The sequence below is a fragment of the Salvelinus fontinalis genome, chromosome 28 (genome assembly GCF_029448725.1).
Source record: "Salvelinus fontinalis isolate EN_2023a chromosome 28, ASM2944872v1, whole genome shotgun sequence".
Taxonomy (NCBI): domain Eukaryota; kingdom Metazoa; phylum Chordata; class Actinopteri; order Salmoniformes; family Salmonidae; genus Salvelinus; species Salvelinus fontinalis.
Window position 1 is genome coordinate 9568833 of NC_074692.1, and position 12919 is coordinate 9581751.

A 12919-nucleotide genomic window follows, 5' to 3' on the forward strand; every position below is an offset into this window, starting at 1 on the left:
AGGACGTCATCTCTCCTCCCCCTCACCAGGACGTCATCTCTCCTCCCCGTCACCAGGACGTCATCTCTCCTCCCCGTCACCAGGACGTCATCTCTCCTCCCCGTCACCAGGACGTCATCTCTCCTCCCCGTCACCAGGACGTCATCTCTCCTCCCCGTCACCGGGACGTCATCTCTCCTCCCCCTCACCAGGACGTCATCTCTCCTCGCCGTCACCAGGACGTCATCCAAGTAAATGGTGACATGTGGAATCCCCTGACGTACACCCTTGATGGTCCTCTGAAAAATAGCAGGACTGCTGGAGACACCAGAAGGTAAAAGTTTATACAACCCCTTGTGTGTGTTTACTGTACAATACTTCTTAGATTCGTCATCCTGTTGCTATGCATGGCTCATATCTAACTTTGTGAACTTCTGTCCACCAGACAGACTTGCAAATAGATCCTGTTTTTGGAATAGGATACTGCTCTAATTTGGATACTCTTAACAGTCCATTTGTAATTCCCACAGTATTGTCAGGTTTCAAAACAGGCACTATGGGAGCTGCCAATTCCAAGAATTTGACTGGTTCCATAATGTCCTCTCTCAAGAGACGGTCAATCTCTGCCTCTACCTTTGACTTCATGTTATAAGGCACAGGTCTTGGTTTGTAAAACCTTGGTGTGTCCTACTCGTCTACATAGATTTTAGCTGGGGAACCTTTCAATGTTCCTCTTTGAACACATTCTCATGCTTTGTAAACACCTCTTCCAATGTGCACCGTTGACCCTCATCAATCTGATTTAATGTTCCCCATTCTAACTTCAGTTCTTTTATCCTGCAGGTTGTGATACGACTCCTTCGGGTAGCTGAGTCACTGTGTCTGTGCTGCACAGTTACATTAGCTGCACCTAATGTGTCTCTCACCTGTGTACGTTTTGAGATGCAGAGAACAAGTCAAGCTTGGAAATGTTGCACTGTCCTACAACTTTGAGTACTCTGATCTGTTCATTATGTTTACACTGCACCCTGTATCCACTTCAAACTTCACATCTGATTCAATGACTTTCAATTTCAATGTGATAGGATCCACTTTTGGAATGTCATCTGACATGTTGTACATTGTAAACATATCCTCTTCTTCCTCTTTGTTTTTTGTTCAGCTTCCCCACTGATGTAATGTGTCCCATACTTTTGTACAAATGTTTCTTAGTTTTGCTTTCCTCACACTTTTGGATTGGAACTCTCTGCAGGGGATTCAGCCCTGCATGCGCGTTTTATAGATCCTTGTTCACCACAATTATGGCACTTCCTCCTGAAAATGGCACTCACTTCCCATGTGATCACCTTCGCATCTGTAACGTACTTTCACGTGCTCACCTAGCTCGTGCTGGTTCGTCTTCCTGAGGCATTCTTAGCTTGTGCACACTTCCCTGGTATGTCCCTTGTTTCCAAGTCACATTAGCACTGTCCACACATTTTCCCTGGATTTCTTTTACACCCTTGTTGGCAGGAACAATGCTATAATCAAATGTAAGTCCAGTCTCGGATAATAACTTCAGTTGGATCCAGTCATTATTTATGCTGCAAACTAGCCTCTCAGAATTTCCTTCAGATTGTCCCCATAATTGCAATCTTGTGCCAGTATACGCAAGACAGCTACACAGTCCACAACACTCTCATCTGCATTTCTGTTGCTTGAATTGAACTTAAACCATTGCACAATCTCACTCGGCTTCCGGTTTAAATGTGCTTTTCGCAAACTCCACTATATCCTCAAAGTGTTTATCCCCAGGCTTACCAGGACCATGCAGATTTCTCATAAGATTGTAGGTTTAGCTCAACAGAATGGCTCTTTTCTTGACATAATCTAAAATTTCATTTGCCTTGAAAAAATGACCAAGTACTTCACAGTATTCCTCCCACAATTGTGTCTGATGATAAAAGGGAGATACCTACACAGATAGAACAATGAAACAGATATTTCACTAGATGTATAAATGTGAAGCATCTGATTGGCGTTTCCACTCACTACCAAATATGACATTCTGCTAATTTTCTCATCAATGAAACATTTGATCTCACTACAGTTTTCTGCTCCCAAAACTACACTCTGTTACGAACAGAGTGTACTAAGTTTTGTAGACTTTACCCTTTGTCAAAGTAAAAAAAGTTGCACTGTTTAGAAGGAGTGCAAAAGCGAACTGAGTTATTGCACACGTGCACTTCACACACACACAAGGCGTTCCTTAACGGAAATACGCAAATGTCGCTAGAAGGTGCATTCCAATACACTTAACAATGATACCAATAGGCACTCAAGTGCTAAATCCCCTGGTAGTGAGTATGTGTAATGACGTTAATACCACATTACCACACTATCCCTATTTTTCTGGGAGGGTTGCCTGTTTTGCATGTTATTTTGGTATTAATACGTGTCACATGTCACTTTGCAAACAATGTAAAAAAAATTATAAAAATCATTGAGTTAATAAAGTCGCATTCAAGCATGGTCTCTTCGTTTTCTTGAGTAAGGCAGCTCCAAAATGCAGGTGTTTCAGTCTAGCTCAGTGCTTTCTGTGGTGGTGGGGCAGCCAGCGGAAAATACCGAGCGTAGGGGTTGGTAATGTTCTCTAGTTGCGCCGTGATTGTCTCAGTGTTCTGTCACCAATGGGAACACTACGTCACTGACAAATCTAAGGGTAGAGCTTGAAAATTCTAGCCCCTTAAGTGCTGCCATGCAGTTACATTAGAAGTGCCCATCCAAGAAGGCTCAAGGTCATTGGCCACAGATAAAATTGTCAAATCACGTTATATCGGCCTCCCGGGTGGCGCAGTGGTCTAGGGCACTGCATCGCAGCGCTAGCTGTGACACCAGAGTCTCTGGGTTCGCGCCCAGGCTCTGTCGCAGCCGGCCGCGACCGGGAGGTCCGTGGGGCGACGCACAATTGGCCTAGCATCTTCCGGGTTAGGGAGGGTTTGGCCGGTAGGGATACCATTGTCTCATCGCGCTCCAGCGACTCCTGTGGTGGGCCGGCGCAGTGCGCGCTAACCAAGGGGGCCAGGTGCACGGTGTTTCCTCCGATACATTGGTGCGGCTGGCTTCCGGGTTGGAGGCACGCTGTGTTAAGAAGCAGTGCGGCTTGGTTGCGTTGTGCTTCGGAGGACGCATGGCTTTCGACCTTCGTCTCTCCCGAGCCCGTACGGGAGTTGTAGCGATGAGACAAGATAGTAATTACTAGCGATTGGATAGCACGAAAATTGGGGAGAAAAGGGGGTAAAATTTAAAATAAATACATTTAAAAAATATATGTATATAAAAAAAATCACGTTATGTCTACAGTAACTTTGACTCATGTCAACATCATACTTAATCTTAGCTAGCAGTCATCATTATGAATCAAGTCGACAATCTGCTGGCAAAGCCTTTTTAATCCTTGTCATATGAAGAGAAGAACTTATAGATAAAACGTATCGGAGCTCATCGGCCATTGGACTTAAACATTACACAACAAGTTGGAAATTGCAAATTCAACAATGAGTGGTTTGGAAGGAATCAGTGGTTAACTGCATGCATTGCAAAGCCATCACTAGCCTGCTATTCAGTGGAGTGGGTGTGTGGTTCCAAGTCTGGGATTAAGGGTCTCTTTTCAAACTTAAAATTATAAACATTCAACATTGACCATGCTGTCAATCCAGCATGATTTCTGCCGCGCTCAAAACAACTGTTAACTAGAAACTGGGAAATCTGACTTCCGTGAGTACAAGACAACTGGGAACTCCGGAAAAAAAAGCAACTGGTATCGATAGACTTTCCATATCGGTGCGCATTCAGTAATAAATATTTACTATTAATAACTAATGCAGCTTAACTCACCTTAAGTGCACAGAGGTCAGTTTCTAAGCGTTGGCCAATCAGTATAGTCGCTGCACTGACAAAGCTCAGAAGAGTCTCCTGAACATCTCGTATGGACGAGCTTGTTCCTTTCACATTAACTTCACTGATGCCTGAAAACCTGAGCAGGAGAGAGCATTAGTGACTGCGATGCCATTTTTGTTTAAAATGCTGGATAAAATAAAGCAGTCTGTCAAGATTCTATATTAATTCTGGAGTGTTATGTGGCCCTTCCTGGTGTTGTAGTCAATGACTTCATAATCAGCTTTCACAAAACGTGTCATAGGTTACCTGCAAACTGGAGTTGACAAAAGTCACTCTAGCCAGCTCCAGACCATGAGTGGTATAGCACTGAAGGAAGAAAGACTAAATCTATTAGTCATACAGTAAACAAAATAACTTTACCAGATCACTACTATGGCAATGTGGACATTGATGTTCAAAACACACTGACCTAACTTTAATTGGCATGTCATGCAAAAGGTTGCCTATGATTTCCATAATCAGACTGTTGAATCTCATCGTTTCACAGTCGACTGAGAACACCTCCAGGCAGCCCTAATCAGAGGCAGGTCTAGGAAGGGTACTGACAAAGCCATCCAGGCTAACTGTGTCGTGGACATGCAGCTGAGGGGGAGACGTATGTGGGGGATACGAAATGTTTCATGACATCTTTGAAAAGTCTTATGGATAACAGGTGCTATGCCCTGTTTGTCTTCTTATTACCTTGAAAACGTGGCATCCAGGACATCCAATGACACCCTCTCAGCGGCTATGGCGTGTTTCCACTCCACCTGGAACTGTACAGTAGTAACAAGTTACTCAAACAGGATTACATTTCTAAATTCAGAAATGTGGAACATACCGTGATGTCCTCTCACCCTTCTTCTCAACTCCCTTCCCATTGTGGTAGTTACACTCCTCCTTGCGAGTGTGCTTTCCCACTTGGTTCATAGAGTAAGTGGCCCCACACCGACAGAAAACCCTCTTTAAAGCTTCCTTACCCAGAAACAAAAAACACACAAGTTGCCAATTAGGAGTAAAACAGGACTAGCCCTGAATGCAAATACATCATAAAGCTGAAGTATGCCCTATTCTGGCATGATGGTCAATGAACAGAGCACAAAGAACAGGCCCATGTTGACTACAATACCCAAAGTAGGCCAGTCCTAGGGAAATGAATCATACCACAGCCTATAGGACATATTGCCTACACCAAGCATGTAAAAGGCATGCTTATGACTAAATCTGTCACATTTCAAGAGGTGCATTTTTACACTTGGTCAGCCCTCAGCAATATACAACTGAACAATGCTTTGCTTCATACTGTACTCACGGTCAGTGAACATCACTGAAGCCATTTTAGTCCACCTCTACATCTTTAAGTTTGCACTCACCTTAGCAGGGATGAAGGCATTAGGGAACAGGGGAAATGGGTGAAACTGGTTTGACTGGGTATGGACTGGAGTGACTGGAGAAACTGGAGTGACTGGAGAACTAACTGAAGTGATGGGCAGAGCATAGCTTCCCTCTGGGAGGATGAAGTGCAGGTTGTTGCCCACCTGGATGGTTGTTCCCACAGGTATGATGTTCACACAGGCTAGCAGGGAAAAAACACAAGCAATGACTTTGTACACACAATATCAACATGTTCCCATATCCAACTGTCCAAGTATCCTACCCAATGTGTGAGAGTGTGGGTGTACCAGCCTGGTCTGTTGATCCCTCTTCAGCTTGTTGGCTTCCTCCAAGAAGATACGGTAGCATTCCTCCACAAAATCACTATCAGATAACTCAATACTCAAGCTCCTCAGAACTCAATAACTTGTTCATTCACTTCTTCTATGGTAAGTGGTTCAAAAGGAGCAGATTCTAATTCTATTCCATTAGTTAGCCAATATAACAGCTGGCATTTTGTGATACCCGCGGAAGTGGCTGCTTGCTCTACAAAGTTTGTTGCCGGAACTGGACTAGGCAAGGCAAAATCATGCCCTGGAGTTTGGCCTGGTATTTTCTGAAGACATGGCACTGATGATACGCTTTGTACAAGTGACCAGAAGCTCTGTGTTGCTGTCTGCTTATCTCTCTGGGTCTCAATGGGGAGTTTATGGGGGGAGGAGATCGAGGGAGGGACTAAAACCTTGTGAGGTAGTGAAGATACATGTCCATATAAGACTTCATTGGGTTGAAGAGGGTTACTGTTCTCAACACAGTTGGAGGCAAGCTCACTTTCAAGCAATTCAGGCTCTGCCATCAGTAAGTCGACATCCGCATAACCAACTGGATCATTATGGTGACGTGTCTGTAAAGATGAAGCATCCATTTTGGGACATTCAAGTTCTGTCTCAGTTACTTTCCGCAGTGGCCTCAGCCTCTTAGTAACAAACTATTCTCTCACTTTAACTCCTCAGCTTTTCCAAGCATTTTGAGAGGTCATCGAACACACTCTCAGCACTGGGTTTACCTTCAATTTCCTGACTAGCAGAAACAGTAGATATGACAACACTTGTAACCTCATCTTTCACAATCTTAGACACTGCAGGTGGGGATATGACTTTGAATAGTTCAGGACTAGGAGTGGACACAGGAAGTGGAATAGCAAGTGGAGCATCAGCCACAGCAGGAACAGCAACAGGGTGGACTTCCGCTTTGACTTCCTGTGGAAGGTTTGTGGTGGTCTTACAGGGCTTCTGAGCTCGACTCTTCTTCCTGTCGCTCTCCAGAGGTGGAATATCAATGATGAGGACCCCTTCTTCATCAGTCATCAACTAGCTTGTGAGGGAGTGAGCTCTTGAGAAGTTTAGTTTGGTTCCCCTTACAAACATTCTCTCTCGTCCTATTCACACTTTGTTTTAAGTACAGGGATAAGTGGGCAATGACTAGATCACAAAGAAGCTGAGACGTTGGACAAGGGCTATTATTCCAAATCAGTCTTCTGTTTGGAGTTGTCAAACACGTACTTCCTCCTAGAAGGAGAATAGACTGTAGTGGACTGCCTGTGTGAAGATTTGGTGCTATTTCCATTCAAATCGTCACCTGCCGTTTCAGATTTGGGAATCGAGACTTTCTTGGACTCTATGCCTTTACTGTTAATCTGCACAGTTTGGTAAAGGGATAATCTCCTCTGCTCCTTCTCTACCTCATTCTCTATTTCCTTGTTAATCCTCTCCAACTCCAAAAGGCAAGGGTCTTTGTCCTCATTGACCTGTGGGGCTCCATTGATGGAAGTGGAACGGGTTTTCCCATACACCTGTTAATGGAGAAAAAGTCAATTTTAAACAGATTTGTCATTAAGAATATTAAACGATGTAATAAAGTCCATTGCTACACATCACATTACACTTTTTCCAAAGTGAAAGAAAGCAGCCAAATGATATTGCCTTCCATCATTCCTTACAAAGGCAGGTTAATGCAATAAGGTTATAGGCCGACTTGAAAACAAGTAATCAGATCGCAAATTGATTAAATAAATGTGCTCCTGCCCATTACCATTTGAGAATGGCATGTTGGAATTAACTAATAGGCCTATTTTGAAAAGTATGGCGAAACGAAAGGCAAGCTGAAGAGAGATACTTTGGGAAATTTGCATGTAAATACATTACAATAAAACTAGACTAACCTGCCACTTCTGTTACCAGTGATTCATACAGGTGTCATGATGTCAGTGTTAGCTGGGGTTTTATAGCTTCCGTCATGGCGGGACATTCTGCCAGAAAGGAAAATGCAAAGCAAGACGGATTACTGGGAGCCCAACAAGCAAGGAGTTTTTGAATAGAGGTCAATGAGAGTGTCGAATTTGGTTAACATTTATGGGATATTTGATTTAAAGTTTCGTAATGATTAGGTTACGAATATACATATATAAGTAGGACACACAACTTTGAGAAAAAAACCTTTATATTGGAGTTGTGCCTGGTCGTCATTAGTTACCACAGCCACAAAGTTATGGGATTTGCTCCATTGGTTTTGTTGGTAGACCTACATTATGCTGAAATAGCCACAATAGCCTGTTGGCTACTGTTTTAAACTGTAAGGGTACAGCCTTAGTGTTCCCTGTAAACGTGTGCTGGAAGTTGCACAAAATTCTCAGAATGTTTACATTTTTGCACACAAGACCAAAAATTTGCTCAGTGCCCCAAAAAATGTGAGGGAACATTGGCCCCCTCCTGTACTCCCTGTTCACCCATGACTGCATGGCCACGCACGCCTCCAACTCAATCATCAAGTTTGCAGACAACACAAGTGGTATGCCTGATTGCCAACAATGACAAGACAGCCTACAGGGAGGAGGTGAGGGCCCTGGCGGAGTGGTGCCAGGAAAATAACCTCTCCCTCAACGTCAACGAACGGAGCTGATTGTGGACTTCAGTAGACACCAGAGGGAGCATGCCCCCATCCACATCGGCCGCAGTGGAGAAGATGAAAAGCTTCACGTTCCTTGGCGTACACATCACTGACAGTGTGTTGAAGTAGTTCTTCAACATCAGGAGGTTAAAGAAATTCAGCTTGGCCCCTAAGACCCTCACAAACCTTTACAGATGCACCATTGAGAGCATCCTGTCGAACTGTATCACCGCCTGGTACGGCAACTGCAATGTCGAGAAGCGCAGGGCTTTCCAAAGGCTGGTGCGGTCTGCCCAGCGGATCACCGGGGACACACTGCCTGCCCTCCTGGACATCTACAGCACCCGGTGTCACAGGAAGGAAAAAAGATCATCAAGGACCTCAGCCACCCGAACCACGGCCTGTTCACCCTGCAGAAGGCGAGGTCTGTACAGGTGCATCAAAGCTGGGACAGTGAGACTGAAAAACAGCTTCTAACTCAAGGCCATCAGACTGTTAAATAATTAAGGCAGTTATACATTTTTAAAAACATTACAGTACATTCACAACAGATTTCACAACATATTAAGTGTGTAGAGTAGAGCTTATTGATGCTCAATGTAACCCATAGCTGTTGTCAAGCCATTCAGGTCTTTACCTTAACCCATTCTGGCCCATTTCAGGAGTTCGTTTAGTTTATTTGGATAGGAACAAATACAAACACATTGAACAAACAATTGTCCTATAGTGTTTCCTAACTCACGCTCATTTTCAACACCTATCCCTAGTTGGACTTTAATGGAAACCAAAGCGAAGAAATAAGTGCATAATCAATGTTTAAAATAATAATAATCACATATCTGTACATTATCATAATTATATCACTAAGCAGATGTCAGTCAACAATTAGACGCACAAAGCAAGTCTCAAACATCCAGTATATACCCCTAATATTTACAACTTGGATGTACAGCGCTCTTAATGGAAGCACTTCATACAGTTAATACATGATTGCAATATTGGAGCTGTAGCAACCAGTTGTTGGGGTTTCTTTTGAAACATGTTCCAGCAGTTTATGTTCTTCTGATAAAGTGTTCCATGCATGTGTCTCCTCGGTAAGAGGACTGACCTATAGAAGTTTTATATAGAGGGACCTTGCAGTTTCCCCTGGTGCACCCCCTGGTGGACATTCCAGGCCACTGCAGCTTCTGCATGTGTTTGGTCAGGGATTTTGTGGCAATACCATTGAGACACTAAAACACAAGCTTCACATTTGCAAATCTGATTAAGTTTTTAAACGCTCAGTACATTGTACTATTTCAGGATGTAACAGTGATGGTACCGTACAATGGCTACCCGGACTATTTGCATTGGGTTGCTGCTACTCTCCGTTTGTCATATATGCATAGTCACTTTAACTATACATTCATGTACACACTACCTCAATTGGGCCGACCAACCGGTGCTCCCGCACATTGGCTAACCGGGCTATCTGCATTGTGTCCCGCCACCCACCACCCGCCAACCCCTCTTTTACGCTACTGCTACTCTCTGTTCATCATATATGCATAGTCACTTTAACCATATCTACATGTACATACTACCTCAATCAGCCTGACTAACCGGTGTCTGTATGTAGCCTCGCTACTTTTATAGCCTCGTTACTGTATATAGCCTGTCTCTTTACTGTTTTATTTCTTTACTTACCTATTGTTCACCTAATACCTTTTTGCACTATTGGTTAGAGCCTGTAAGTAAGCATTTCCCTGTAAAGTCTACACCTGTTTTATTTGGCGCACGTGACAAATACACTTTGATTTTATATGCTTTTGGACCAGTATTTTCAGCACACACTTATACGGTGACTCTGAGGATCTCAGCACTGTCTGACTGGCCTGGAACCAGGATGTTATACAGTGTGACATGTGAGAGAACACCATTGCATGTAAGAATAAAAAGGCACTGTCAAGACACAGACGAGGTCTTATTAGTCTGAAACAGTAGAAGCTTGCTTTGATAGTTCTGATCTTTTTTGCGTGTTTGTCAAATTTGACCTCTGTGACTTGTTAAATTGTCTCTTTGATGCGGACAGAGAGCGAATGTCACTGGCAGCTTCCTTGTTCAGAAACAGATTGAGACTGTTTTCTTTACATTCAGTCAGACAAGTCAGACAGAGTCCAACCAGGTGGCCACTGAGTCCAGGTATTCTGTCAAATGTTTAGCGACATCAGCACGTTTTATCAGACACATAGACAAGTGTCATCAGCGTACATTTGAAGGCCCGGAACTTGGGCAGGTCTCTGGTAGATCATTAATGTATAATGAAACGAGAATTGAGCCAAGCACCGGACCCTGTGGAAGTCCCATTTTTGGGGTTTTGGAAATGTGGATTAGGTGCTATTGATGACCACACATTGTCCACGGTTTTCCAAATACGAACCAAACCAGCTTATTGCTTTGACTGAGAAATTGAATGTGTGGAGTTTGGGGAGCAGTACACTGTGTCAAAGGTCAAGGAAGACTGATCCGACCACAATTCCCTCATTCAGTGATTTCTTGATGTTCTCCAGTTGGAAACAGTTTGCTCTTTCAGTGGAGTATTGTTGTCTGAATTCAAATGGTTCCCAGTGCAAGTACTGATGCCCTTCCAGATGTGACATTAGCTGTTCTGCTAGGACTTTCTCCAACACATTACTTACATCATTGCCACTGGTGGTATTTGGAGGATGAGCAAACGTCATGGCAAGCTCCGTCACCTATTGTATAAAAAAGTTGTTAAATTCATTTCCAGTCTGTCCTTGATCAGACAACACTCTACCCCAACACTCTAGTCACTTTTTGTTTTACTTGTGGATTTATCAGGCTATTTATTTGTTTGCATTTTATTGTACTATTTCCTTTGGCCTCTGTTAAAACGTTCACATAATGTTTCGCTTTTGCAGCACGTAGTCCTTTTACCACAAGGTTTCTTAGTCACTTGTATATTTGCATGTCAGTACTCCTGCGACTTTTCAGGAACGTTTATAATGCAGCATCGAGTTGTTTCATGAGTTGAAAAAGAGAATTGTCTAGCCATGGTAACTGCATTTTTCATTGATTAGTGCTTTGAGAAACTTGTCCACAACTTGTCCAAGAGTGGATATCATTTCATCCCAACATTGATTTGTCTTATGTTGTCGGTCAGTAATTCTTTCAGGTCAGTAATTCTCTTTTTCTAACTTTTCCGTATCCTTTCTGGGGATAGCCAGAGGGTTTTCTGATATTTGAATACCCAAGGAGATGTTTTTTGTTGAGTTTTCTAACAATAAGGGTAATGTTGTGATCTGAGATATCTGTTATCGGATGGTGGATTTTATTGACCAGTTCCTTTGTTTGATTGTTGCCAGGCAGGCTCAGCGCAGGCAGAATGGTCAAAACCGGGAAACCAGAAACTAGAAAAAGACAGGCGCAAGGGGAAAACCACTGGTAGGCTTGACGAACAAAACGAACTGGCAACAGACAAACAGAGAACACAGGTATAAATACACTGGAGATAATGGGGAAGATGGGCGACACCTGGAGGGGGGTGGAGACAAGCACAAAGACAGGTGAAACAGATCAGGGTGTGACAGGTGCAGGGTATTGTGCCGGGCCGGCATGACGGTGTTCATTGCCCTGTCCATAGTAAAATATTTTTGACCCAGTGTGGATCGATCTTTGCAGAGCGGGGTATGGGCTTGCTTCAATGTAAACAAAGCAGTCTCCATTGGAACAGTTAATTAGTTGGTTCTTGTATAGAATCATGCGTTTCATCACTTTCCCCACAGTTTTGCAGCCTGCTTTAGTTAGAAACTAATTCAGGCAGCTCTTTGGTTGTCTTAGGTCTCTCTTTATGTAGTGCTGTGGTGTCTCTTGTCGTGATGTGTGTTTTGTACTATATTTAAAAATTTTAATCCCAGCCCACGTCCACGCAGGAGGCCTTTTGCCTTCTGGTAGGCCGTCATTGTAAATAAGAATTTGTTCTTAACTGACTTGAATAGTTAAATAAATAAAGGTAACTTGGACTGAGTTCTGATTGGCCATGCATGACTTCAACCTGAAAGGGTTGTTTTCCTTGAACACTGCATGCTTTCCACAGACTGATATTCCTCTAATTGGAGTTTTGCCCTTGTTTCCTTTTATGTAGATGAATACGCCAGTGCTCTAACTCTCTATACTGACCTAAGGTGGCTTGGGTGGATTTCCTGGATGAGGCTATGGTAGAGCTCTTCTTCTTTCAGAGGGTTAGCTATGGCCTCCTCCCTTGTAAAGATTTCTCTCTCCAAAATGAAGATAGGAAGAACAGTTTCCTTTGACGTGTTGCGCCTGGCAGCCTCCTTTTCTAAACCATTTTCCTTGATGCTGCTTGATGTGTCAGCCTCCATGTACTCGGCCATGTTGACTGGTTCTGATTTCCCTATATTATGTCAATAATCACAAAAAATGCTTCTATCATCACAAAAATACTTATCCAACATTCTCGCGAGTAATGTAGTGAATATAATTCCTGCTGTATAAACATTGGATGGTTGATTTTGTACTATATATTCACTAGGCCACCAGACTGCTAAGAGATTTCAGGCCTTGGGATTGATTAGTGTGCAGGACTTGCAGCTCTTCCCATTGGTTGACCTGGTGAGGGAGTTCGGAGCCTCCAACGCTCATCGTCTCCAGAATCTAGCCTTGGGCATAGATGACACTCCAG

At 43.3% G+C, this 12919-nt stretch overlaps 1 pseudogene; it reads right to left on the reverse strand.

The window, feature by feature from the left end:
- Window positions 1-4667: 4667 nt before the first annotated feature.
- Window positions 4668-12611, reverse strand: LOC129825886 (uncharacterized; annotated as a pseudogene).
- Between the last annotated feature and the right edge of the window lie 308 nt (window positions 12612-12919).